Raw genomic sequence first — 25740 nt, 5'->3', positions numbered from 1 at the left:
TGTCCTTTATAAAAGCTGTGACCAGGATATGTGGCCCAGATTTAAGGTGGTACTCCCTACCTCAAATGATCCAATTAAGAAAAAAAAATCTCTCACAGGTGAACCCAGTGGCTTGGGTGTAAGTTAATTCCAGGTGTAATTAAGTTGACAACCAAGAATAGCCATCACAATAATAAAAATACTATATGTCGAGAACAAAGAAAGTACATGAAAGGGTGCAAAGAAAAAAAGCCACATTAAATATAAAGTCAGGTCTATTAGAATAATACCTGATTTCTCTAAAAAACTATGAAAGTCAGAAGGGCGTGGACTTATGATCTACAAGCAGCGAATGACTACAGATGGAGCCCCAAATACTTTACCCAGCAAAACTACCAATTAAAATCAAAAAAGGAAGAAAAACATTTCATGATAAAAATTAATTTAAGCAATTTCTGACCACTAACCCAGCTGTTCAGAAGACACTAGTAGATAAATTTTAATCTGAAGGGAAAATTAATTACACCCAAGAATAATAAATAATCTACCAGTTAACCAAAATATGTCTAAAAAACAAAACAAGCAATAACAACACACTAGCAACAACAACAAAACAACAGGAATTATTATTGTTTAATAATAACTCAGTATTAACACTACCAATTATCTATTAAAAAGAGAATGTAATCAAATTGAAGGAAATCCACACACCTATGAACACTTGAGTTTTGCCAAAGAAGCCAAAATTATACAGTGGAAAAAAGAAAGCATCTTCAATAACTGATGATGGTCTAACTGGATGGTGGCATGTTGAAGAATTCAAATAGACCCATAGCTATCACCCTACACAATATTGAAGTCTAAGTGAATCAAAGACACAACATAAAACCAGATGCAATGAACCTGATAGAAGAGAAAGTAGGGAATGGGCTTAAATGCATTGGCACCGGAGAAAATTTCTAAACAGAACACCAATTGTGCAAGTACTAAGATTAACAACCATTAAATGGGACCTCATGAAATGGAAAAGCTTCTGTAAGGTAAAAGACACTGTCAATAGGACAAAGACACAGCCCACAGAATGGGAAATCTCCACATTTGACAGATACCCAAAATATATAAAGAACTCAAGAAACCAGACATCAACAAACCAAATAATTTAACAAAAATGGGATACAGATCTGAACAGAATTTTCAAAGGAGGACTTTCAAATTGTCAAGGAAAACTTAAAGAAATGTTCAGCATCCTTAGCCATCAAGGAAAGGCAAATCAAAATGATTTTGAGAGTCCATCTTATACCTGTCAGAATGGCTAAGATCAGAAACACAGTGATAGCTCAGGCTGGTGAGGATATACAGAAAGGGAGAACACTCCTCCATTGCTGGTGGGACTGCAAACTTATACAACCATTACGAAAATAAGTACGGTTGTTCCTCAGAAAACTGGGAATTTATCTACTTCAAGCCCCTGCTATACCACTCCTGGGCGTGTATCCAAAAGATGCTCCATCCTACCACATGGACACTTGTTTAACCATGCTCACTGTGGTTTTATTCATAATAACTAGAAACTAGAAATAACATAGGTATCCCTTAAGCAATGAGTGGATAAACAAAATGTGTTACATTTACTCTGTAGGTTATTACTCAGCTGTTAAATACAATGACATCATGAAATATGCAGGCAAATGGATAGAACTAGAAAAGATCATCCTGCAGGAAGTAACCTAGACCCAGAGAGACAAACATGGAATGTACTCACTTATAAGTTGACATTAGCTGTAAAGCAAAGGAGAATCATGCTACAAACCACAGACGTGGAGAAGCTAAATAGCAAGGAGATCTCAAGAATGACCGTGTAGATCTCCCTGGGTAGGGGAAATAGAATAGCTTTTGATGGTGGACTGGAGGTGGTTGGGTATGGGAACAGGAAGAATCAGGATGGGGATGGAGGGAAAGAGTATTTGGAGAGACAACTGGAATTGAAGCCCATTTCAGGGGCAAGGTAGAAACCCAGTGCAAAGGAACCCCCCTGGAACTAAGAGGGTGACCCTAGCGATGGCTTCTAGTCCTGAACCAGCCATCTTCTGTAACCAGGCAAGGTTTCCAGTGGTGGACCAGGGACACCAACCCAGCCACAAAACCTACAATTTGTTCTGCCTAAAAGATGTTATGGGGTAATAGTGGCTCAGAACTTTGGAAGTTGCCAACTAATGACTGGTCCAATTTGAGACCCATGCCATGAGAGGAAACCCAAGTCTGATACTGCATGAATGGCAAGGATCCAGAGGCTGGATAACCTGGAGACCTAGGATAGAACCAAATATGACTGACAAAGAAAAGAAAGTCAATGAAATGATTCCTAATGATATTCAACAATACTCATAGACTGGACCTTAGCATAGTTGTTATCAGAGAAGCTCCATCTAGTAACTGATAGGAACAGATACAGAGACTCACAGTCAAACATTAGGTGAAGCAAGCAGGCATCACTTTCCTAAGATCTGATAAAGTAGACTTTAAACTAGAACTAATCAGAAGTGATGAAGAGGGACACAATTCTAATCAAGGGAATGGTTAAACGAAAAGGTGTTAATACTCTAAACATACATGTACCAAATCTGGGACGCACAGTTTCATAAAAAGTGTACTAATGGATTTAATGATACTGATTAACATCAACCTGTTAATAGCAGGTGATTTCAATTTATCACTTTCTCCAGACAGATCATCTAAACAACAACAAAAAAAATAGAGAAGTATCATAATTATTTAATATGCAGAAAATGGACTTAGCAGATATTTAAGAATATTCCACCCAAAACTTCTCCAAAAATTGACCAAAAACCAAACATCAAACAATACACATTCTGCTCAGTAGCACACAGAAGCTTTTCTGAATTAGACCACATTCTGGGACACAAATTGAAGAAGTCTAAGGTCCCTCTTTTTTTTCTTTCTTTTTTCTTTTTTTTCTTTTTTTGCTTTTTGAGACTGATTTCTTTGTGTAGAAATTTCTTGGCCATCCTAGAACTAACTCTGTAGACCAGACTGGTAGATCTATCTCATTGCCTTTGCCTCCCGAGTGCTGGGATTAAAGGCGTGAGTTGCTACCACCTGGTCTTGAAGTTATTTCATGTATCTCACCTGACCACAATGGGTTAAAACTTAAAACTGACAGCAAAAAAATCCCTAATAAATAGATAAACTTATGAAAATTAGGCAACTAAGTATTGAATGATGAGCAGGCCAAAGAAGAAATCAAGAAAAAAATTGGTATTAAATGAAAATGGAAACACAACACAACCAAACCCCTAGGATACATTGAAAGCAGACATATATGAAAAAAGATTACCTCTAGGTTTCTGCATTAAAAAAATTAAAAAATCAGAAATGAATGACTTAATAATGCAACTGAAAATTTAGAGAAACAAGAACAAAAACTTATTATGGTGCCTGGTGGAGATCACAGAGCAGTTTGTGGCAGTTAGTTCTCTTTTTCCTCCATGTGAGTCCAGGACGTAGAATTCATATCATCAGCTATGCTGTGGGTAATTTTATTTGCTGAGCCATCTCACTGATCACAAATATTTTTAAGGGTTACCTAGGTACCTTGTGTCTGAAAGAAGTAGAAATGGAACTTGGGGAGCAATAGGCAATAATACACATCTACTTCTGAGAAATGAGCTCAGAGAAATCTACAAAGCTGTTTGTAAATCTATTTATACAGAGTCAGAGAAGCCAAGTCATTTATCAACTCTCTGGGTTTACAGTTGCTTAAAAAGTGTCCCAATTGGGAAAAAATATACTGTTTGAATGGGGATGTTTCATGATCAATAATTTCTTCTTTCTACTCACCTGTACATGGAACGAATATAAATAAATCATGTCCATTCAGGTGGTTTTATATATCTCAGTTCCCACACTGGTAATTATAACTTAGATGATTTTTAGTTTGAGATAGATAGTCCTACATTAAAACCACAAAACGTCCTGGAATCATCCAGTAGTTTGTACAGTAAACCGTTTCTTCGCTACACACTAGATGTCAGTGTTGGCTTACTTCATTTACATGAATTATTAATTTTTATTTTCCGAGTTAATTCAAATAAGAAACAAAGTACCAAAAGTCATTGCTATTGTTCCTTTAGGTGTCATCTGGCTAGGCATGCCTAGCTCATGGGTGAAGAACAGCAGACGCAGGGAACATAGGAAGGAAGGAAGAAAGGAGAGCGCGGTGATGAAAGATGGAAGGAGAGAGAAAAAAATATGAAAGAAAAGAAGGAAAAATGGAAAAGTCATAGCCCGTGAAGGTGATCTCTGTGTTTGGGATGATTATCTATAACTCATTTCTGACACATTAGTAATTATTATATGATAACTACTATGATGTGTAAGATATATTAATAACTATCAATATTCATATGCTAACAGTGAATTGGGAAGAAAACTATCGTGCTAGAATCTAGGAAGGAAGAGCCTGATGCAAATCCACCTATTTACAATAGTGAGTTGTTTGGAATGGTGGAGGTTACAGATAATGTGGATGAGCAATATAGGAGTCCTGCAATGTAGAAATGCATTTGAATAGCTCCAGAAGATTAAAGACAAAGTCATACGAAGACATGATAGAAACCGGGTAAGCGATCACGCTGACTTCAAATATACTTATAGCATGAGAAAGTAGATTAGTGGGATTTTTATCCTGTTTGTGAGGAATAGAAACTGAATTTAAGATGAGGCTTTTAAGAATCAGAGCTGTTTCCACATTTTTTTTCTTCAGAATTCTGCAGAAACAGAGCCATCCCTAGAAATTATAAATCAGTGAAGGCCAAACTCCAGCGTTCTAATGTTTCCGTGACAAAGGGTGACATTTGCAACAATTGCACAGACTCTGTCTTCCAGAGACTCATTTCACCTGCTGCTTGTTTTCAGGAGTATCTGCAACAGCTCTGCACTGTGAGACTGGTGGAGCCAGGACTCAACCAAGCACGCCAGGCACCAGAGTCGTTCTGGTGAGTGAATCAAGGGTGCGGAGGTGGAAGAGACAGAGAGGAGGAGCAGTCGCTGGACTGGGGAGAGAGGTAGATCTGAAGCAGTGAGGATGGTGGGGAACATGCTAATGTGAAGGGCCTACTTGCTTCCTGGGTCCAAGGTGATGTCTGGGCCTGGGCTATAGCCAAAAGCCAATCTTGTTCCAAGGCCCTGAAGCAGCCCCGGGGAGCCTGATTTGATGTCCATGACTCCTGTCACCACTTAGGGCCGTGCAGAGGCCTGTAGTCTGGGCCACCACCTGGGGCCTTATCAGTGTCTGAGAGTCATGCTGTCATGGAGGCAATGCCGATCTGAGGGGCCTGCACTGCCACCTGGAGACATGATGGCATCCAGGCCCGGGCTGCTGCTGAAGACCAAGTCTGGGTCCATGGTTCTATCACAGCCAGGGTGTGTGCTGATGCCTGGTAGCCCATATTGCCAGCAAAGCCTGTACAGATGCCTGGGTCTAGGCCACAACCTTGGACTATGTGGGTGTCTGAGGGCTGCTGCTACCAGGGCCTATTTGAGTGGCCAGCACTGTCACCCAGGGCCATGGTATCATCTGGGCCAGGGTTACTGCTCAGAACCATGTCTGTGTTTGTGGCTCTATCATGACCAGGATCTGTGTTGATGTGCATAGCTCCTGATACTGTCGAAGGCCATGCCAATGCCAGGGGTCTGGGTTGACACCTTGGGCCATGTTAGTGTCTGAGGGCCATACCAATGCCCAGGGTTTGGTTTGCCACCTGAGACCATGTTTGTGTCCAGAGGGCATGCTGCCACTAGGGCCATACTGAACTGGGTTGTCTGTGCTGCCAGCAGGCCGTGGTGATGCCTGGGACCAAGCTGTTGCCAAGGTCCATCCATATCTAGGTCTGTAGTGCTATTGTGGCTGGAGTAGACATTGATGCCCGTGGCCCGTGTTGCCATGGGGAGGAAGAGGTCATAGGAACCACAAGTGTTGAAGTCCAAGGGTGTACTGAGCTGGCCCTGCTTCTCACTTGCCCTGGGATAGCTGGCCCTTTCCCTTGCTGGTCATTACTGGAGAGCTAGCCCCCACAATCAGAAAAGATGGCCCCAGACCTCATCATGGGCGTGCACCTTTCCTGGACAGCACACTAGAGCTGCCCCTGTTGTTGGGGTGAGCTGGCCCTGAGGGCCATGAGAGCAACAGAAATGACTCTACCCCATTGTCTGCCACGTGGTGACATGGGTGAAGGAAAGATGCCCCCCACTCCACCCCTTGCTAGTTAGAGCAGGTGACAGGACTTGCCCCAGGATCATGAGAGCTGGCTGAAGCACATGGGGAAGTGAGTCTTCACAGCACCTGGGCAGAACAGTAGAGCTGACCCTATTGGTTGTAGCATAGGCGAGCCAGACCTGAGGGCATGAGAGAAAGAGAGCTGACCTTTGCGCCCCTCATAGCCCCCCTAGAGCAATCAGGAGATAGGGTCCTGCACCTCACCTGGGGAAGACAGTGGAGCTGGCCCTGGTGGTGTGAGTGTGGGTGAGTCAGACCTGAGGACCTGGGTAAGAGCAGGGGCCCAGGTCCTTGCTGCAGGTTGCATTAGGTGGACTAGCTGAGGCCATGCTTGTTGTTAACAACTTTGAGCAACCTGAAACTCTCTGATCTACAGACAAGTTGGAAAAAGGCTCACATTTTTGGGCCTCCACACTTTAGCAAAAAGATGGAAAAGAAAATGAGCACTTGGCCTGCTTAGCTAAGAGGACCTTACTGGGCATGGATTGCAGTTGCTGAAGTCCATCTGGTCAAAACTCATGACTACCATACCATGAATGTTGCTCTTTAAAAACTTACCTAACAACCTGTTAATATCCTTGTGAAGACAAAATTGCTTTCCTGGATAATAATACACATGTGTACAAGTTTAAAAATATAGATTTGTGTAACTGGGATAACTCATTCATAGCTTTAAGGCTCTAGTGTACATTAGATAAGTGATCTATGTATTCAGATTACTTGTTCTGTTGGCCAAGAAGCACTTGTTAATAGTCTTACTTGAATATAGTCCAATTCTATCAACGCTCTGTCTCTTTTTAAGAACAGTTTTCTAAACATCATCTAATTCTCATTAGTATTTATTTATTTATTTATTTACTTACTTACTAGTTATTTTTGCTGTGCTGAATGTCAGGCCCAGGGCCTTTTTCATGCTAGGCAAGCATTGAACCTCTCAACTATACAACCAGCTCCCCTCAAATGTATTATAGCACAACTAGATTTGTGAACCAGTTTCCAAGATATATCTTGAATTTCAATGTATTCGTAAATAAGAGAGAAGTATAATTCATCAAAGCTTCTTGGTAAGGAAGAAAATAAAAAAAATGAGTGATGGAATTATAGCCTATAATCTACCATAATAGAATTTTATACTTATATAGTTCCTTACAAATATACTAGTATTTGAGGAGGGTTTTTATTAGATTATATAAAGAATTGTAGAGTTGATTTACATGTTTTGCAAACGACTAAACTGATGTTAAAGTAAACTAACGAACTAATTTTGCATTGCTATTACTTCCTAAGCAGAACTGAAATTAGCCCTTATGGTGATTGCTTGAGTCTGGGTAAGAGTGTGGTATTTGCATGGAAGTACCCCATGTTCTTCACTGTCTCTGAACCCTCCCTTCACCTTGGCTTTCATATATTTGCTTAGGAAAATATATAACTTGGGTCTTAAAAATCTTCATTAAATTTGAGGAAAACTAGATTTGATTTGCTAGATAAATTATTTCCATGATTATTTCAAAATTGTCCTCACTATTATAGGGCTGGTTTAAGCATCAGAGAGAGTAGCAACAGGACTTGGTGAAGTTTCTATTACTTGTCTATTAATTGTAGAGTAATCAATACAATCCTCACATTTCTCTAGACTGTCTTAAGGAATCCCTGACTTAATTCTTTCATGGCAAAAGTTTCATGAGTGTTTGCTTAGTTGTTCTATTGCTGTGAAGAGACACCATGAATACAGCAACTCTTATAAAGGGAAGCATTAACTTGAGACTTGCTTACAACTTCAGAGATTTAGTCCATTTTCATCATGGCAGAGATCATGGCATCAGGGAGGATGGTGGCAGTCAGGCATAGTGCTAGAGAAGTAACTGTTACATTCTGATCAGTAGGCTGAGAGAAAGACTGAACCTGGTGTGGAGTTTTTAAACCTCAAAGCCCATTCCCAGTGACACACTTCCTCCAACAAGGCCACAACTATTCCAACAAGGTTATACATCCTTGTCTTTCTAATCCTTCCCAAACAGTTCCACTCCCTGATAACTAAGCATTTAAAAATATGAACTTATAGGGGCTATTCTTATTCAGATCATTGCAAATGTAAAATCCATACCAACCTTTATAACGTGGAGTAATGAATGATCTAGATGTTTTTGAGTAGTCATAGCAGGAACTCATGACATTGACATAAGCCATTTTTCCCATAAACACAAATGAAAGGTAACCCTGTTTTTGAAGGTTCATGCTCATTTTGGGGGGTTGTATTGTACTTAATACCCAAGAGTCCCTTATACTTGCTCCAACAGACACTGTGATCAGCTAAGAAAATTTTGTCTCTCCAGAACACATGGCTCTTGATAATCAGTAAGAGTAAAATAAAGAACTGATACTCAATTTAGATGTTGTCAGTTAAGGTGACTGAAATCCTATTTTCATGAGAATCCAGGGCAACTCACTTAGGGAAGAAGAGAGTAAGAGTCATTTGCTGAGATGTCACAGACTAGCTATGCTACAGATTGGTATAAATTGTAAGAGAGAGAAGCTCTCCTAGGGTATACATTCTTTTTTTTTAAATATTTATTTATTTATTATGTATACAACATTCTGCCTCGATGTACGCCCGCACGCCAGAGCAGGTGCCAGGTATAGATGGTTGTGAGCCACGATGTGGTTGCTGGGAATTGAACTCAGGACCTCTGGAAGAGCAGCCAGTACTCTTAACCTCTGAAGAACAGTGGTTTCTCAACATTTTTAATGCTGTGACCCTTTAATTCAGTTCCTCATGCTGTAGTGATCCACAAGCATAAAATTATTTGTATTGCTACTTCATAACTGTAATTTTGCTACTGTTATAATTTAATACCTGTGTTCCCCATAGTCTTAGACAACTCCTATAAAGAGTTGTTAGACCCTACAAAGGGGTCACATCCCACAGGCTGGAAACCATTGTTATAGAGCAGACTATCATGTCAGTCAAATAAGGAATTTGTGCAAAATATTGTTAAATTCATTAGGGGGAAATTGTAATTTTCTCATATTTTTTTGTCATTTACACATAGACAGAAGACTCTCCTACACCACTTTACATCATAGGGGACAGCCAATCCCAAGCCTGGAAGTCTGAAATTCCTCTCACCCCACTTGGGGACAGTCAATCACAAGCCCTGAGGCTTGGAATTCCCCAAGCCTTTTCCCCTCTTCTCTCTCTCTCTCTCTCTCTCTCTCTCTCTCTCTCTCTCTCTCTTTCTTCGAACTCATAGAGATTTGCCTGCCCTTGCCTCCCGAGTGGTGGGATTAAAGGCGTGCACCATCACCACCTGACCCCATTGCTATGAACTTTTTAAGGTTGGGATACTTTAAGTTTTTTTTAAATCTTGGTTGTTATGTGCCTATATAAATCATTCACATCTTGGTTTAACATTAATAGTTTATATCAATGTAGAAACTCATTGATTTCCTTTGGTTTTCCAGTTTTCTGGGATACAGATATTTTAAGTGGGACTTTATGATTCTCCGAGTTTACTCAGTGTCTGTTGCAATATCTTCCTGTAACCTATATCTTTATTAATTTTTATCTTCTCCCTTTCTTCTGGTTAATTTGACTACAGGTTTATCAATCTTATTATTTTTAAAGAGTCCACTTTTAAAAAATTTACTCTTATTTTTTCTTATCTATATTAATTTCAGCCACGAGTTTGGTTATTTCTTCCTGCATACTTTTTTCTGGATGTTTTTGTTCTTGTGTATCCAAAGCATTCATGTGCATAAAAATAAGATCTCTTCGTTTTTTGTTGTAGTCACTTAGAGCTATGAATGTTCCTCTTAGGACCTCCTTCATTGAACCCCTTATATTTGGGTATGTTGTGTTTTCATTTTCATTCAATTCAAGTATAATTTTAAATTTTCTTCTTGATTTCCATAGTCCCTACTTTTTCCATTCAGTAGTGTGTTTTATACTTTCGTGAGTTTGTATAGTTCATGTTGTTTCTGATTGTTGGCAATTGGCTTTATTCCCTTGTCAAATACAAGCTCTCTGAGATGAAAATTTATTCTTTAGTGTTTGGATGCAATGTTCTATGGATGTTATTTAATTCCAGTTTAGTTTTTGTCTGCATGATCTGTCTGTGGGTAGGAGTAGGGTATTGAAGTCACCACTAACACTGTACTGGAGTCTTTGATTTTAGATTGAATATCCCTTCTCTTATAAAATTGGGTACCCCTGTGTTTTGTAAAAAAAAAAGTTTAGAAATATAATATCCTCTTGGTGAGTGTTTCCTTTAATGGATACATAGTGTTCTTCCCTATCTCTTCTGATTAGTTTTGGTTTGAAGACTATTTTGTGAGATATTAGAATGCTTGCTTGTTTCTCAGTTCAATTTGATTAGAATATCTTTTTATATCCTTTTATCCTCAGGCAGTGTCTGTCCTTGACAGGTGTATTTCTTCTTCTTCTTTGTTTTTTTGGTTTTTCGAGACAGGGTTTCTCTGTGGTTTTTGGAGCCTGTCCTGGAACTAGCTCTGTAGACCAGGCTGGTCTCGAACTCACAGAGATCCGCCTGCCTCTGCCTGCCAAGTGCTGGGATTAAAGGCGTGCACCACCACTGCCCGGCTGACAGGTGTATTTCTTGGAGGAAAAAGATAGATCCTATTTTTTAATCCAACGTTAGTGTATGCTGTTCTTTTCTAGAACAGTGATGTCTACATGTTTCCTAGCTCCATTTCCTTGGAGTGCCTTTCCCTTGCTTTCATCCTAAAACACTATCTTGCTTTAATTGTGAGCTGTGCTTAGTGGAGCAAACAAGTATATGCTTCCTATCACTGCGTCTAGACTGTCTTTAGATTGGAGAAGGGAGATCACTTTTTATTCAGAGTTATTAATAAAGGATATGCATGAATTTCTATCAATTTGTAGATTTTGTTAGTATTTAGTTTTATTTTTCTGTTCCTTCCTTGTTTAACTATAATTTACCAGTGAAGATCTAAGAATGTGCTCGGAGGTAATTTGAACAGACTCTTTCAAGATACTGCATCTTTTAGTATGTTCACAGAACAGTGGATATAATTTGATAACCGTGTCAAATATTTCTTTGCTTTGTAAATTGAACTGACGCTTTTGTATAATAAAGGACTGAAATTATGAACCACATATTTGCCTAAAATATAATTACTTTGGCTCAAAAGCTCTGCTGAATATTCTTGTGCTTTTTCCCCTATTTATCCATTTCTTGTGATGGCTTGTAGTAGATATTTCTTTTTTTAAAATCTATTTTCATTAAAATACACCATTCCAATAGCTCTCACTGTATCACAGGTATTATGCAGATACATATTTTACATGACAATTGAAAAACTAGCATTTATGAACTTTGTTATTTGTAATTGTGTTAGGCACTGAATCCTTTCATGAGATTCAACATTTCCAATCTTTTTTCTTTACTTATTTCTGTGATTTATAAGCTTTGTATAAAGTAAAGTGTGCTTAGTGTAGAAAACGTGCAAGTACTGGAGTAAAATCATCAAAGAATAGAGAAAGTAGATTCAGGATCATAACTCATTTGCAATTATTTAATCTACCAGCCTGACAACCTCAGCATTTTCTGGGCAGCTCTTTTGTCCCAGCTCCAGGTCCTACTATGATTCAAGGAATAGGCTATAGTTATGTCAAACCACCTTTAAGACCTTGATTGTAGCGTGACAGACAGTTCCTGATATATCTCATGGTTGTTGTTTATCTTACCAACTTTCCCAACACTAAATATTAAAGTCTTATAGCTCAAATTTTAAAAAGAGCATCTGTAATAATAAAATGACTCCTAACGACACTCTGCTATTATACTCATTGGTTAGTGTCTTGTTACGTCATCATCAAGGAGGCTTCTTCTTACTGTAGATGAAGACCAAGCCAGAAACCCACAAGTGGACAATGTGTAGAGAGAGAGAGACTTTGGAACACTTAGCCCTCAATGGGATGTCTTCACTAAACTCCTCCTGTTAGGGGTCTGGGAGCTATACAGAAAATGAGGTGAGAATACCATAAGAGTCGAGGGGCCAGATGATTCAAAAACAAACAAACAAAATAAAAACAAAACATGACAAAAAGTGTCTTCCAGACACCACAGGACTGTTGCACATATGAGCTCCTAGACACTGTGACAGCATGCACAATGTCTGCCCAAGTCCAAGTCAGATGGGTTTCCAACACCAAAAGGGGAAAATGGGCATGGGCTCCCATCCCTAACCAAGAACATATCTCCAATCCAAAGCCATTTGCAAAGGAAAAAATAGTTTTCTTCAGTGGATTCCTATTGGGTCTATAAACCACAGGCTAAGACCTAATGAACTGAGTTGTGGTTTTGGAGACTTTTTCTCTGTCTCTTCCTCTTTCTCCCCCTCTCTCTATCTCTCTTGGTTTTTTGATACAGGGTTTCTCTGTGTAACCTCTGTGTAACAATAGCCCTGGCTGTCTTGGAACCAGCTTTTGTAGACCAGGCTGGCCTTGAACTCACAGAGACCCACCTGCCTCTGCCTCCCAAGTGCTGGGATTAAAGGCATGAACCACCATCACCTGGCTTTTTGTCTCTTATTGCTTGGTTTGGCTTTTATTTTTTTAACTTTACCAGTCTTTTGGTTGTATATTATGTTTTCCATTTTTTTGTGGGTTTTTTTGCTTGTGTGTATGTGTGTCTCTGTGTGTATGTGCTTCTTATGCTTTTTACTTTTTTAAATTTCTAGTCTGTTTGTTTTTTATTTTATTTGTCTGTTTTCTAAATAGAGAGAGAGAGGAATATGGCATGGAGTTGGATGGGTACAGAGATGGGGAGGCTCTGGGAGGAGATGGTGGAAGGGAACTCATGAGCAGAATGTATTGTCTGAAAAATATTTTTAATAAATAAAAGGCATGATGACGGAGTTATAATAATTCATAAAGTTTTTGAACATATTAGTTGGTTTAAAAATATCTAAGGGGCATTAGCACATTGCCATTTGGTACACATTGCTCATGAGGCATTAGCTTATTTTGTGTATATAGCTGTAACCTATTGCACAATAAAATCTAGAAAATTCGGGGCTGGAGAGATGGCTTAGTGGTTAAGGGCACTTGCTATTCTCCCAGTGGACTAAGGTTCAGTTCCTAGCATCCACATCTGGCAGCTCACAACTGTCTGTAAGTCCAGTTTCAGGGACTCTGCCTCAACTCCCTCTTCTGGCCTCTATAGGCACTGCTTATTGTGTATACACTTCATATATGGGGGAGGGGGGAGAGAGAATATGAAGGAAGGAAGATTACTGTACCTGATTCAAAAGTCCAAAATTTGTGATAATCTTCTGGGTCTTTGCTTTTTGGGTCAGGCTGTTCCTTTACCAAGAATACATCTCATTCCTTACTTTAAAAGGAAATAGCATCTTAAAAAATTCTAGGAAATACAAATCAAGAGTAGACATTGCACAACTTGATTAGCACTGCCTGCTTTTTTTACAAATGTAAGCATCAGCTAAAGATAAAGTTTAACAGAAATAGAGGCTTCTTTTTCATCATGTGAATTTTAATCGACAGTAGTTTAGTTTATAGGAAAGTAGAGGTAGGTGAGGGTGGGGGTCCATGAATCACCTAGGCTGCCAAAACAATACAACAGGATGTTTGGCTTAAACAGAAGCACATATATTTTTTTAAAAAGTTCTAAAAGCTGAAAGTCTAAGTTCAAGATACCATGATTTTTGTGAAAGCCATCTTTCTGGCTTATAGAAGGCATCTTTCTTATTCTGGTGTTAATAGTTAGGCAGGGATGAGAAGCAGAGGGGAGAAAGGAAAATGTTACGGTCTTTGTCTTAGGGTTATTATTGCTATGGTGAAACACCATGACCAAAACCAACTTGAGGAGGAAAGGGTTTATTTGGCTTACACTTCCACATTACTATTCATTATTGAGGAAGTCCGAAAAGGAACTCAAACCCAGGAACCTGGACCTGGAGGCAGGAGCTGATGCAGAGTCCATGGAGGGGCACTGTTTACTGGCTTGCTCCTCATATCTTGCTTAGCCTGCTTTCTTATAGAACCCAGCACCACCAGCCCAGGAGTGGCAAAGCTCATGATGGGTTGGATCCTCCAACATCAATAACCAATTTAAAAAAAAAAATGCTCTTATAAGCTTTCTGACAGCTTACTCTTATGGAGGCATTTCCTTAATTGAGGTTCCTTCCTCTCTGATGACTCTAGATTGTGTCAAATTGACAAAAGGTCTTTCTATACCTTAAGGTCACAGTGCATTTCCTAGCAATGGCTTGTACAGTCTTCCCAAGAATGAGGTTAAAAATTGGATCTACTGCTTTCACCCTTATCTGAAGGCTTAGTGATCACCATGAGCTAATATGTAGTAACAGATGAGAAAGAGGAGTCTGCATATTGAGTCAGGGGCATCAATTACTTCCACCTATGTTCCTCTGGCCATATACACCAAGATGCCTCAAAAGTTCAAGAGAATTTTGGAAATGTTGACTTCAGAATGCCTGAGGTGGGAGCAAAAGGAAGCTTAGTGAAGATCTATCTCTTCATAGCCATTGCTTCTCTGATGCTATGAAAGCTAGCCAGAAGGGATGAAGATTCCAGGTGAATATCAGCTTGATTGCTCCATGTCCCATGACTCTACATTCTATGGCCTCTGTCAATAGGGTATCACCATCAAATTCTGGAGGATTAACACCTGAAAAATAGTCTGTTGTGTAAATAAGCAGTATAACCCAGACAGGACATAGGTAGCTTGTTCAGTTAAAGAGAAAAGAGTACAAAGTCTCATAGCTTCTAGCTTGGTCCTGAAGGATAAAAGAAAACTATTGCATATATTGATGAATAATACGAATCTGCGGAGATTGAAGACTACCTTTCTCCACAGTGAGTGTTTAAGGGGTCTTGAGACTTTGTCATTGCTCATTCAGAACCGCAGAATTGGCTAATGATCACTGTTTGCACAGGGAGGATGTCCAGCTGTTCTCCATGCTTTGTCATTGTAGGAATGAAAAACAGGCAAACTGGCACTGGGTTCTAGAAAAGTGCGTTGGAAAAGCACAGTTATTTTTCCTCCCCCATTTCCTATCTTTCTAGGAAATCCCATGTAGACCATGAGCACAGGTCTTGTCTTAGACACTTTGGTTTATGTTTCCAGCACTCCCAGGGTTCCTAAAATCACATTGCAGTCCCAATCTCACAACCCAGAGTTGAGGCTGATGTATCTTGTTGGATTAGTTACTCTTTTTGCTGTGATAAAAAGGCCATGAGCAAAAGCAACTTAGAAAACCTTTATTCAGACTTATGGTTCTAAATGTAAAGTCCACAATAGTAAAAGAGATATGTCACTAGGTGCCACAGCAGGAATCTGGGAGATCACACCCTCAACCCCCAGAAAAAGCAGAGAGTGAACTGGATGTGGAAAGAGGCTAAAATCTAGTCCCTTCAGAAATGTACCTCCTATCGATTCCATAACCTTCCCAAAAAGGCACCATCAACCAGGAACTGAGTGTTTAAATACTTGAGTCTCTGGGGGACATTTCTCATTTAAATCGCTGCACTTGGTGTGAGGAACACAGCATGTACCATTGATTCTAATGCAGCAAGTTTCTAAGAACACATTTCCTGGGGCAGAGAGATTGCTCACTAACTAAGAGTCCTGGCTGCTCTTTCACAGGACAAAGCTTGGAATCCAGTTTCCACAGAGTATCTCACAGCCTCCTCTAACTCCTATTGCATCTGATGGCCTTTTCTTCCCTCTGTGGGCAGCAGACAAGCCTGTGGAGCGCAGCCGTACACGCAGAGAGGCCAAACATTGATACACACACAATAAAAACAACACATAAGCTGTTTTCTCTCCTCAGTTAATTATCTCAGGAGAATTCAACCCCATGACTTTCCCTTTCTCGGAAGAGTGAAAATGTAAATGAGCTTTGTTTCCTCGCAATCCAGAAAGAGTCAAAGTGTTATTCTAATATTTTATTTCCTGAAAGCAGAAAAATGCCTTCACCGTTTGTTTTCTTCCTACATAATGCACTTATGTGTACTTTCAGAGTGAGCATTTTTATCGTCTTCGTTTGTCATTGTATTTATATTATCAAATGCAGATGTATTGGCTTCTGACACAGTTTGCTGAAAATGACTGCTTTGAAACATGAAAATAGGCTGTTGCCAAAGTTGCTGCCTTTCAATTTATGCTTGAGATGAAGAATCCAAGGAAGATTCCATTGGTGTAAGTTGCAGAGAGGCTAACAAAGATGAATGAATAATGGCATATGGAAAACGAGCAACATGATCTGGAACAAAGGCCACAGACACTGCCATACTGACAGCGTTCTTGCTGTGGGTAGAGGTGTCGGTTTATGAAGAGATTCATTAGAGCCTTTAGATCCACAAAGAAAGAAATTTATTTAAAAACTGGAAAAATCAATTTCAGTGCAATGTCTTGTATTGCATACTATTGCACCCATGGACTGTTCACCATCTTTTAAAAAAAGAGTATAAACAAAATACATTCATGCATAAATAATGATACAATTTAGAATTATAACATAGAATTTAAAAATTAACAGTTTCTCGGTGTTTTTAGATGATATTCAGAGGTGATAAATCAGCAATTCCCAGGGATTCTCGAAAAATTATGATTATTTTAAACACAAGTCTAAAAATCTACACACTCTAGTACTTTACTAGCTAAGATTCTTGTTTAAGGAATAAAGTACATTAAATATTATTTGTATGTAGTGATAGTTTATTTTCATTTTAATAAATAAAGCTTGCCTGAGGATCAGAATGCAAAGCTATCTCACTAGAGGCCAGGAAGTAGTGGCACACACCTTTAATCCCAGCACTAGGGAGGTAGAGACAGGAGTGATATGGCTGGGCAAAGAGAGGAATTTAAAGGGGAAGGGACAGGAGCTCAGTGGAGTGTGGAGTCTGAGGATTTGTGGAGATAGAATCTTGCCCTTTAGATCTGAAGATTTGGTAGAAGTAAAAGATCTCTGTAATGGTTGGCTGCTTTGTTTTTCTGATCTTCAGCTTAAACCCCAATATCTGTCTCTAGGTTCTTACTATTCATGCTACAGTTATACTCATACACACAAAAATCCCCCTCTCCTCAAAGCTCAGGATCAAAGAGAGGGAGTAGGCAGAAATATTGTAAGAACCACTGGTGGTGGGCAACTCAAAGAAAATATTATGCTGACACAACAGATGCTCATATACATTCATAGAGAATGTAGGAGACCTATAGAAGTTCAAACTGCCCAAAATCTCAGCATGGAGAAGGGAAGTGGGAACAAAGACCTACCCCTAATCAACAAGCTGTTTCTGATTTGTATTTGCTAGGAAAGGAAAAATAACTTTCTCCAACAGAGTGATGCTCAGGAGTAGTTGGCCAGCATAAAACAACCTCAGTATGTTTCTGTGCTTTAAAAACAAAAACAAAAACAAAAACCTGTTTTTGTTTGTTTTTGTTTTTGTCTTTAAGAGGGAGAAAGAACGTGAAGTTGGGGAAATCTGTGAGGAGTTGGGGGAAGGGAGAGAAAAGAACATTTTAAAAAATAAAAATATAAAAAAGAATTATGTGTATTTTTAGCCTGGTTATCATTAATTGTCTTAATCTGTTTTTTTTTCTTAAAATGCTCTTATATCTCTATCAGTTCTGAAACATTATTTGTAAGGTATATTAATCTTGATTTATAGTTATCTATTCTCAGAGCTGATGGTTTTTCATGCAATGCTCTCCTGGGCTTTCACAGTTAGTTGTTGATGAAAATTCTAGGTAGTTCTGATATTTGTGTCTTTGTATTTGAGTTAAATTTTTCTTATGCTGCTTATTGGGTTACTTCTTCACTCTGTATGTTTGACATGTTTGCAGTATTGGTTATGGAGACTCTCTTCTATAGTCATGCCTATTTAGAGTTGTATATACCTCCTGCATATGGCTATGTATTTCTTTTAAGTCTGAAGAATTTTCTGCTATAATTTTGTTGGTTTGTTTATTCCATTTAATTTTGTCTCTGATCTTTCTTCTACACCATGGTACCCCAGGTTTGGCATCTGGAATGCATCTCAAACTTTTTGGTAATATTGTTCTTGCCCCTTAAAATTTTCCCTTCATTTATGACTGTCTCTGGTATTGTCTTTACTCTGTTCACCATCCTTGAGCTTTATTATTCTGCATTGTCTTGCTTGTTGTGTGTGTGTCTGTTTATATGACTGATCAACTCCATTATTTGAATTCTGTGTAGTTCTTTTTCAGTAGTCACATGTCATTGGTAAAATATTTGATTCTATGTTTTGGAACTTTGCTTCCAACTTACCTGCTGTTTCCTTTACCTAAGAGATTGTCTTATTGAGGTTTTCTGTCAGATTTCTTGGATCTGTTTGTTTGAATAGTCTATAGGATCATTCATTCTTCTACAGTTAATTGAGACTGACAACCTGATTTTCCTGATTCTTTTATAGTGTACTTTTTTTAAAAAAATATCAAAGTTTCATATACAACTCAGTCTCTCTAAAGAACTAAAACAATAAAGTTTGTAAATACAAAAATGATTGGATGTACATCTGTAAGTTGGTTTTGGCTAGCATGAATAGAGACCATTATAGCCTTTGAATTTTGTTTTTGTTTTTAACTTTTAAAAAACATATTATTTTTATTGATTCTTTGGGAATTTTACATTTTGTACCCCAATCACACTTAATTCCCAGTCTTTCCATATCTGTCCCCAACTCTTGTGACCCCTGAGAAACAAGTTCAATTAGTGTTATCTATATGTTCACTGGCACATGGTCAAACTCTTAGTGGCCTGCATTTTAAATAGAACTGAATCCTTCCCCTCCCATACCTTGGCCAAAAGCCATCAATTGTGGAGAGCTAATATCAGCATCTTTATCACAGTTTTTCAGAGATCTTTGCAATGGTTTCCTGTTTAGGTTGTTATCTTGGGGAGAGGTTTGGGGCGGAAGTAGGGGTTGTTACAGAAGCTTTCCATGTCTCCCTTTCTCAGCTGTGCACCTGCAGATCAATACTGCAAAAGTAGCTTCCTTGCTCTTTACTGTCAGCAGGAGCAAGGCTTCCGAATGGTTTCTGGTAACAGCATAGGCCATGAACTTGTGGGCTGCAATGAAACCATGGACCCAGACAAAACAGCAGTCTGGCCAACAGACATTAACATGTCTTCAGGCTGCAGCACAAATCATGGACATCTATCTGCATGACCTTCGGTGGTAATGTGAGCCACAGACATCAACAAAGATCCCGGCTGCAGTAGGATTACAGGCCCAGACATGGCCCTTGGTGGCAGAATGACTCATGGCCACCAACATGGTTTTAGGCTATAGCTGTTATCATGGGAAACAGCCATCAACTCAGCCCCTCAGCCACATCAGGTCGATGGACACACACAATGCTCCCAGCTGCAGCACCAACTAGGGACATCAACACAACCCCAAGCAGCTGTAAGGGCTACATACTTCAACATGGACCCTGGCCTGCAGTGTGGTCCTTGTGCTTTAACATAGTCTCAGGTCGCTCACATTCACATGGTCCCCCAGGCAGCAAAGCCTGAGGCCATCACCAAGGTTTCAGTCGGCAGTACAGGCAGTGTACATCCAATAGATCTCGTGCTTCCTCACAGCCTGGGACCACAGACACTAACATGACCTCTGGTGGCATCAAGGCCCATGGTGTTCATTTGCGGAGGTCCAATCCAGAAAGTGAACCATTCCTCACCTTGAGCCTCTGACGTGGCCCAGAGCCAGGGTGATCCCCTGGCCTGTTCAGGTGCTGCTGTACACCACCTTGCCGACCCTATCAGGCAATGACAATATGTCAAGCTCAGGCCTCTCTCACATCTTGTCAGTTCTGTCTCATCTCCTGGTGTGGGAGAATTGTATTCTGTCAATCATGTTTTAAATAAATGCTGATTGGCCAGGTAGGAAGTATAGGTGGGACAACCAGACAGGAAGTAAAGGTGGGACAATGAGAACAGGAGAATGCTGGGAAGGAGGAAGCCCATTCCTCTGCAGTTCTGCCCAGATCACTGAAGAAGCAGGATGTGACCTGCCCCACTGAAAAAGATACTGAACCATGTGTCTAACATAGATAAGAATAATGGGTTAATATAAGTTATAAGAGTAATACGAAGCCTGAGCTAATGGGCCAATCAGTTTATCATTAATATAGACTCTCTGTGTGATTTTCTTTTGTATTTACCAGCTGTGGGAATTGGGAAGGACAGAAACCCCCCAAAACAGGACCTCATGTTACAATCTCCTGTCCCACCTCTCTCTGCAGCACAACTTTTCCATCTCTCCATCCCATATTTATACATCTTAGTAGTACACACCACCCATGTCATAAGGCAGGGCTGCCTGGCTGGCTTCTGCTACCTGTTGCAAGGCAGGGCAGCCTCTTCTTGAATTTTTTTAAATTCAATTTCATTTTACTTATGTTTTCATTTTAAAATTTTTAGTTAAATGATTGGTGTCTGCACTGGTGTTTATGTTTCCTCTTTGGTCATTTGCAGAATGAATTCCTGTACCAAAGACACTAGAATGTAGTGGTGAAAGTTCTATATAGGCACCAGCTGGATTTCTCCATTTTCAATGTAGATGATCTCTTCAGCAATGGGGCCTAGCTGTCAGTTTGCAGGAGCAACCTATAGTCTTGACAACAGCCTGAGTGGTTTGGGGATTCCCATGGGAACTCTGTGACAAACAACTCAACCCAATTCCAGTACTGGAGGCTTTATTTGCTGTTAAGAGATAGCTAGTTGGGACTCTGTCTCCCCCATTATTTGGTGATTTTATTTAGATTGCCTTCATATATGTATATATTTTAGGGAGCTTTTACTCTATTGTGTTTCCATACTACCCCTCAAGGAGCCCTTAATTTTAGATGTCTACATTTCAGATACCCCTCCATTCATCCATAATTATACATTCTACTTCACTTTCCTAACAAGATCTATTGCTTATCTCTAGTCCTCTAGAACTGCCGTGGTTCTTATAGATTGTAGCTTGGTTATTATTGACTTAACTGCTAATATATGCATATAAGAAAATGCATACCACATTGTCTTTCAAGTCTGGTATATTTCACTCATGCTGATTTATTCTAGTTCCAAGCATTTATCTGCAAATTTCATGATGTCATTTTAACAGCTAAGTAATACTCTTCCCAGATACCATGCAAAAATCAAACATTAGAATTATAGGCGTAGATGAGGGAGAAGAATAGCAAGTCAATGGCATAGACAGATATTCAACAAGATCATTAAGAAAACTTTCCCAAAGAAAACACACACTTATAAAGATATAAGAAGCACACAGAACAAAGATAGACAAGACCAGAAAAGAAGGTCCCAAGAATATCATAGCACTAAGTATACTAAAAATACTTTTGAAAATAGCAAGAGAAAAATGCAAATCACATATAAAGAAAAACTTATTAGAATAACAGAAGTTTTCAATAGAAACTTTGAAAGCCAAAAGAACCTGGAACAGTGTGTTCAACGTTCTAAAGGATTATATAGCTAGCCTAGAGTATTATATATAGCAAAACTATCTGTCATAATTGAAGGAGAAAGAAAAACATTCCAAGACTTAACAGTCTAAAATAAATTATATCAAGCAAAATAAACCTAAAGAAAATACAGAAAGCAATATTTAGGGTCGAAGAGAGGATTGTACATAGCAGAGAGACTATGGATAGAAATACAAAGCTATAGTTATTAAAACTACAACACCAAAAATCAAGAATATAGTAATCACAATTAACACACACATTTCAATAACAACTTTAAATATCAATGGCCTCAGTTCTCCAATCAAAAGATAAGGCTGATTATATATATATATGTGTGTGTGTGTGTGTGTGTTTATTATCTATAAGAAACACATCTTTACTTTAAAGATAGGCATTTTTCTTAGAGTAAAAATAAAAATGGCCCCCTAAAGGCTCATATATTTAAATACTTAGTCACCAGGGAGTGGCCCTACTTGAGAAGGAACAGAAGTATTTGAAGTTGTGGCCTTGTTGGAGGAAATATGTCACTGGGGGTGGACTTTGAGGTGTCAAAAATCCCACACCAGGTCCATCATCTTTCCACAGTACCAATTTTGCTGCCTGCTTTCTGACACTAAGATAATCCTCTCTGAAACTGTCAACAAGCTCCTAATTAAATGTTTTCTTTTTTTAATAAGAATTGTCATGATCATGGTGTCTCTTCACAGCAATAGAATAATGACTAAGATAGAGGTTCATACCAGGAATGGGGATTGTTTTTATATGCCTAAGTATGCTGTTTGTTAGATGAATAAGGGAGACTTTGTAATAAAAAAAGCAGTTGAATGTTTTAAGTAGAATTTACTGGGCCATTCTAGTAGGAGCATGGAAGACAGCAATGCTGATAGCAATGTAAATTATATATACCCACCTCAAGAGGTTTCAGAGGGGAAGAATATTAGTAAGTGACCTAGATATCATTATTGGAATATTTTATTAAAGAATGTGACTGCTTTTTGCCTTTGTTACAAAATTCTGCCTGAGGAGAAATTGAAGTCTTAGATTAATGGTGTTGGCAGAGGAGACTTCAAGAGAGCCTACTATTGAATGTGCCCTGTGGTTATTAGTAATCACTCTTATGCAGATCTATATTGAAATGAAGCAAGCTGGATATAGAGAAATGCAAAATGTACAGTTTCAGGGGAAAAGGAACACCAGAAAGTGACGAACTTTGATATCAGTCTTGGAGATGCAGTTTGGAATTTGCCTAGCTGGTTTTTGGTCTTCCTTTCATCCAGTATTTCCTCACTATGATCTCTTCCCTCACATTTGGAGTGGTAATGTATATTCTATGTCATTATTTGTTAGAAGTATTTGACCTACTTTTTTATTTTGATTCTACAGGGGGTTAAGAGATTGCCTTGAGTCTCAGAAGAGACTTTGAACTTTTAGACAGTTTTGAAACTGCAATACTCTGGGACTTTCGAAGTTGTAAAGAATGTGTTTTGCAATATGATAAGCCTATGGAGGTCCAGGAAGTGGAATGTGGTGGTTTGAATAAGAATGGCCCTCATGGGGCAGTGGTGGCACTCACCTTTATTTCCAGCCCTTGGGAGGCAGAGGCAGGTAAGCAAGCCTGACTAAACTATCTCTGTTATCTCTGTTATCTTCCTCCTCCTGCTTTCAGCTGCAACCTTGATCTCTTTGACCTGTGTGCTGGTTAACTTTTTGTCAGTTTGACACAAGCGAGAGTTATCTGGGAAGAGAGAAGCCCAGTTTTGAAAACTCCTCCCTCTGAACTGGAGGCATGCCTAGGGGCATAATTTTGATTACTAGTTATTGATGTGAGATGGTCCCAGCCACTGTGGGCAGTGTCATCCAGCCAGCAGGTGGTGCTGGCTTCTAAGAGAGCAGGCTGACAAAGTCAGTGGGAGCAAGCCAGTAAGTAGCACTCCTCTGTAGGTCTTCTGAGCTGAGCTCCTTCCTCCCTCTAGGTCCTTGCCTTAAATTTCCTCAATAATTGTAAGACGGCAAACCCTTTCATCCTCACGTTTCTTTTGGGTACACTGTTTCCCACAGCAACATCAAGCAAACTCGGGCAGATATTATTAGCAGGTTTGTAGAGTATCGCTACGACGACAACCTGACCTTGTTACTTTCAGGAGGATTGTGGGAGGCATTTGGAACTTTGGATTAGACAAGCTGTTGAGTTTTCAAAGCTTAATTGGCTATTGTGGGATCTTGAAAGAAAAGAATGTTGAGAGCAATGCAGATGATGAAGTCTTGCTTATTATAGTTCAGGGGGAGTCCTTAAAAGACTATCGGGGCTATTCGAGTGTGAACAAAGCCTCCTAAAAAGAAGCCGTGTTTGGCAGAAACTGATTGGTCAATTAGAATTTTAGTGCTATGGAGAAATTGGAATGTTGCACGTACAAAAGGTTGATTACCTTATTTTGAGCTAGTTCTAGCTCCCTGTCCAGCTCCTTGCCCACCTCTGTGTCAGAATTAGAATCTTATGACTTATGTAGTAGGTAAAAATAATAATAATACTTTTTAGACTCTCCTGACTTAGCGGACCACTAACCACTAGCTTCCATCAATTAAAATGCTAAGAATGGAGTCTCATCAGATAGCATCTCCCTTCTCATTGTACTCTCCTTTAAGATGTACCCACCAAGGCATTTTAAGCTTGCCTTGATTTAAAAATTTCCTTATTCTAAAAACTCCCTGAAACTGCTTTCACATTGGAATGTGGAATTTGGGGTAACTGAAATATGAGTTTCTGGGAAATGGTCTCTCAAAACGGCTCCAGAATTAAATATCTCCTATTCTCTTTCATTTGAGAGCTGTGGTTTTGTTCTTGTGTTGACAAGTGAGATATTTTGTCTTAAGGATCAGTGGCTTCTGGTGAGCTGAAGACTCAGAGTCAAGTTCTACTGAAGTGAAACCTTTGCTTTACTGGGATAATTGATGTTTCTTGGCTGTGATGAAGATGAGGTAAGCATTCTTGGGGTATAGCTTTCTGAGGGTGTTTTATCAGGGTTAGCACAGAGAGCTGTGTTTCAGAGGAAGCCAAGGCCTCATCTTAAGTTGGCAGCTGACTAGGTAAAGTTCCCTACACGGTACTGGTTTTAGTACTACAGAAACAGCAGGGTTGAAAGGGTCATGGAGAACGGCTGAAGTTTAGCACAGTGAGAGGCCCAGAGCAGTTGCTCAAGGTGCAGCTCTGGCTGCAGTGGAAATTCCAGGGATAAAGGGGACTTTGAGAGAATCTGAGCCTCAGTACCACATGACTAGCTGAAGAGATGCCAGGAGAGGTTATCAGTGACGGGGTGCAGTTTTTGTCAGAGTGGAGAACCTAGAATACTGGAGATGCCACTGCAGGGGGATGACTGCCAAGGACAACGGGCGCTGCACTGCGGCCTCCCAAAGCTACACTCTGTGTGATTCAGATGGCAGAATCAGAGACGCGCAGCTGCCCGGACAGTTTGCTGTCCACAGGATCATGAGCTTCAGATGAACTAAACTGAACTAAACTAAAGCGTTCGATTGATATTTCTAGGTGTTGGTTTTGCTTTGAATTTGATTCTAGTTGTGTTCTATTTTTCCCCTCTTGGAAGAAGTATTTGACTTGTTTTTAATTTTAAAGTTGAGAAAGTGTAGACTTTTAAAGAGATGTTGGATATTTTACAGAGACTGGACTTTTAAAATGTTGAAATTTTAAAGGACTGGAACTTTTAAAGTTATTCTGTGTTCCATATTGTGATAGTAACATGAGTTCGTAGGCATGAATGAGAAAGAAAGCAATATGGTTTAATAATGTGGGGGTGTTGGGGGGGGGTTGGAGAGATGGCTCAGAGGTTAAGACTGCTCTTCTAGAGGTCCTGAGTTCAATTCCCAGCAAACAGATGGTGACTCACAACCATCTGTAATGAGATCTGGTGGCATGGAGGTGTGCAG

The sequence above is a fragment of the Microtus pennsylvanicus genome, chromosome 9 (genome assembly GCF_037038515.1).
Source record: "Microtus pennsylvanicus isolate mMicPen1 chromosome 9, mMicPen1.hap1, whole genome shotgun sequence".
In the NCBI taxonomy this organism is placed as follows: Eukaryota; Metazoa; Chordata; class Mammalia; order Rodentia; family Cricetidae; genus Microtus; species Microtus pennsylvanicus.
Note: the sequence above shows the minus strand (reverse complement) of the source record.